Genomic DNA, 4099 nt, shown 5'->3' on the forward strand with positions numbered 1-4099 from the left:
TTTCTAGGACCGAGGCGTCTAAGTGAGACATTCAGATGTCCTCATGACTGAACTGAGAACACAAACAGCCTTCTTCCTGTAGCTGTCACAGAGTTTTGGGAAACATCTCAGCTGACCTTGACTGTTCTTTAGTTGCTAACAAAAAACCAAATAAAGTAGGCATTTAAAGGTTAGGAACTCAAGGTTATGTTGATCTCAAGAATCATTTTCAGAACTTCCCTGGCGGTCCAGTGGTTAAGACTCCCCTCTTCAAATGCAGGCGGCCTGTGCTTGATCCCTGGTTGGGGAAGTAAGATCCCACCTGCTGCGCTATCAAAAAACTTTTTCTTTAATTAAAGTAATAATGCATTGGTTCCTGGAACAAACTTACCTTTAAAAAAGGAACCATATCCTCACTTTGACTTTCTTTGTTGCTATCCCATATCCTTTCCAAACTAAAAGATGAAGAAAACTGGGAGAACTAGGAAGCAACTGATAAATGCCAATTAACTCAGTGCACATATACTCCAAACATCTAAAATTTCTCAAAGAGAGTGAGGCACACAGTTAATAAGTCTTATTGGGCCTTAGAAGTTCCAAACCGGCATCTTTAAAGGGATGATTCTTGTGTTTTCATAATATCCCATGCTAAGCAACACACAATTATTGTCATTTTACTTCTCGGTTTTGGACATAATTCTGTGAAGTGTTTCGTATAGATGAAGTTTGCAGCCGAATAATAAATAAATGAGTTGCCAATAACTTCAAAATTGTGTAAAGGCGCCTTCTTTCTATTGTCAATCATTTTTAGCTTAAACTTCTGTGGTTGGAGTGTGGTAATGAGTACATGCCGACCGTGTGGAGAGCTTGAAGTTCTTGTAGTGGAATCTTAAATGACAGGACGTCCGTTTCAGTTGTTATGTTGAAGGGTTTGGGGCTTAGCAGACTTCTGGCTGTTACAGACATGAGCGTACACACACTTGCCCCCATACACCCTCACACACATACACCAAGACCGAAAGTAAGAAGAAAAGCAGCCACAAGGCTTAGCATAGAACACACGAATGACCAACATAGCGAAGATACATTTTAAATAGTCTTATTTTACACATTCATGATGTTTAAAAAAATTATCTTCACATTTTCTTTGTGAACTTTATTCAAATTCTGAATGTGATAAATTACAATGTCAGCTTAAAGCCTTTAGCATTAAATTTTAACATACCAGTTCAGTTCGGTTGCTGAGTTGTGTCCAACTCTTTGCGACCCCATGGACTGCAGCATGCCAGGCCTCCCTGTCCACATCAACTCTCAGAGCTTACTCAAACTGATGTCCATTGAGTCGGTGATGCCATCCAACCATCTTATCTTCTGTCGTCCCCTTTTAATATATAGGTTAAAACTAATGAGTTCATCCTGCTTCCACTCACTCCCCCCGAGTTTTTTCTTGTGAATTTTTAGAAAAGCATGTTTTCCATGGTTCCACCAGTGTTCTCTCTCTCATAATGATTCTCTGGTTCTTTTCTAATTACAGGGTTGCAAATTATTTACTCTAGTTTTTCATGAAAGGAGTAAACAGGTAATCCAGCGTAAAAGAGCACAGTTCCAACTTCAGGGAAAAAAAAAAAAGAAATGAGTAGGTGTTGAATCTCTCCTTAGAAGCGCAGCCGTGCAGCCTCTGTCTGACGGAAGGGCTGCAGCAGAAGGGCCCTCCACCTTGCCTCAGTGTAACGCAATTTACCTTCATTAAATTACTGGAGGGCCAGTTACTTAAGCAGAATATTGATTTTCAGTCTGGCCCGTGTTTAACATAATTCTGCGTAGGCAGCAGCTAATTCTGCATTTAAATCTAACACCCTAATAGAATTACTCCATGCTGCTGACCATGGGCAAGCCCTCAGCCACCCATCCCATGCTCCACCTCTGGACGGTCTCTCCAAGACCCGGGGCTGAGCCTGCCTTCACCCCTCTTGAGTTCCTTCGTTTCCAGGGGTCCCTGATGCAGAAAGGTCACTCCTTAACCAAAGAGGAGGTTTGGGGAAGCGGGCAGAATCGTCAGTGGTATCATACAATTATTTTTACCACAGTAATAACAGTTATATTAAATGTTACAATAGAAATTACTTTTTGTTTGCATCTGGAATTGATACATCCATTCTCCATTGTCCCTCCAGAAAACTATCAGAAAAAAAAAATCACCCCAAAACATGAAGCCTTTTAAGTCTAGCTATGCACAAACTTCACACTGGCATTTTTCTTTGGTTTTCATTTCAACCATTAGCACTTAATAGTTTAAAAATCAAGAGTCATTTGCTAATAATGAATAGCTGCACACTTCATACTATGACTATTTGATAACTGGTCATGTGAGGGTAGGGTGAGGAGGCGACAGAGGACGAGATGGTTGGATGGCATCATCAATTCAGTGGACATGAGTCTGAGCAAACTCTAGGAGATAGTGAAGGACAGAGAAGCCTGGTGTGCTGTAGTCCATGGGGTTGCAAAGAGTCTGCCAGGATCAAGCAACTGAATAACGATAGCAACATGTAAAACTGTAACGTGTAATATGGGTTTCCATGGTGGCCTAGGTGATAAAGAATCCGCCTGTAATGCAGGAGTCCTGAGTTTGATCCTTGGATGGGGAAGATCCCCTGGAGAAGGGAATGGCTACCCGCTCCAGTATTCTTACCTGGAGAATTCCATGGACAGAGGAGCCTGGTGGGCTACTATACAGTCCATGGGGTCAAAAAGAGTCAGACACAACTTAGCGACTAAGTAGCATGTCAAACTAATCCCAAATGTTGATTTGCCTTCAATTTATAAACAGCAAAAATAAAGCAAAAAGGTCTTCTTTCCTAGTTAACTTCCTTGAAGAGTTTCACGTTTAAAGATGCCTATGCCTTTTGGCCTAAATGGATAATATGGTTAAGACTCTTTGGCTTGGTGACCTTTCTTGTTTCTGATAAGTAAAATGAGCCTTGTCTTCAAATTCAATCTTGCTTCAAACAGGACATTGACTTCTAAATATTTTGTAAAAAAAATTTGGATTAAAGTCAAACATCACTTAACTGTGCATATTATTTGATGGTAGTGATGAGCATGGAGATTTTTTTTTTTTTCCCAACGTGCTGGACCTCAGTTTCGATGAGGAGACGGTAGTGAGTTCTCACTCATTTTGTTCAGATTTTCCTCATTTGAGATTTTTTTTTTAAAATGTAATTTAGATACTTTAATTTTGATAGATCACAGTTTCAAAAGGGAGAATTTCCCCCCTGATACATAGAAGCAAAAGTACACGGGATTTTTTCCTTTTTAAGACTGGTTTTTTTTTTTTTTGATGTGAACCATTTTTAAAGTCCTTTCTTGAATTTGTTACACTATTGTTTCTATCTTATGCTTTGGATTTTTGGCTGTGAGTCAAATCTTAGCTCCCTGACCAGGGATTGAAACTGCATTCTGTGCACTGGAAGAATTATTAACCACTGAACCACCAGGGAAATCCCTACTATATGGGATTTTAAGTTGTCCTTTATCCCTGGAAGGAGTTCTTTGAAAGGACCTCTTTCCTTAGCTCACCCTTTACCGTGGTGGTGTAACCTGCGCACTCACCCATTTTTGTTATGGAAGGCAGTTTGCCCCACACTTTAAAACACTCTTTCAGTTGCTTCAGGCTGTATTGTTCCAGGTAGAATACCATGTGCTTTGGTTTGGAGGTTTTAACTGTGATCTAGGTGAGGTGTAAGTTTCACCTCTCCAAAACATTTCTCAGTCAGGCTCACTCATTTATGGACACGATGTTTGGTACATGTCTTAGCAGTTCTGGCTGCTATGACACAATACCTAGGACTTGGTGGCTTATAAACAGCAAGACATTTATCTCTCATGGTTCTGGAGGCTGGAAGCCTCAGGTCAAAGTGTTAGCATGATTGGGTCTTGGTTAGGACCTCCTCTCTGCGTCCTCACCGCGAAAGGGTGAGGAGCCCCGTGGGGTTTCTTGCTTTAAAGTCCTAATCTCGCTCATGAGGGCTCCACCCCATGATGTAAGCAGCTCCCAAACACCAATCATCTTGAGGGGATAGGATTCCAACCTATGAGTTTTGGGGGTTACAACCTTTCAGAC

The 4099-nt window shown here is 40.9% G+C and overlaps 1 pseudogene; it reads right to left on the reverse strand.

Annotated features, from left to right (window-relative positions):
* Positions 1-3109: 3109 nt before the first annotated feature.
* LOC122446910 lies at positions 3110-3207 on the reverse strand (annotated as a pseudogene).
* Between the last annotated feature and the right edge of the window lie 892 nt (positions 3208-4099).

Source organism: Cervus canadensis, chromosome 8 (genome assembly GCF_019320065.1).
Source record: "Cervus canadensis isolate Bull #8, Minnesota chromosome 8, ASM1932006v1, whole genome shotgun sequence".
Classification (NCBI taxonomy): Eukaryota; Metazoa; Chordata; class Mammalia; order Artiodactyla; family Cervidae; genus Cervus; species Cervus canadensis.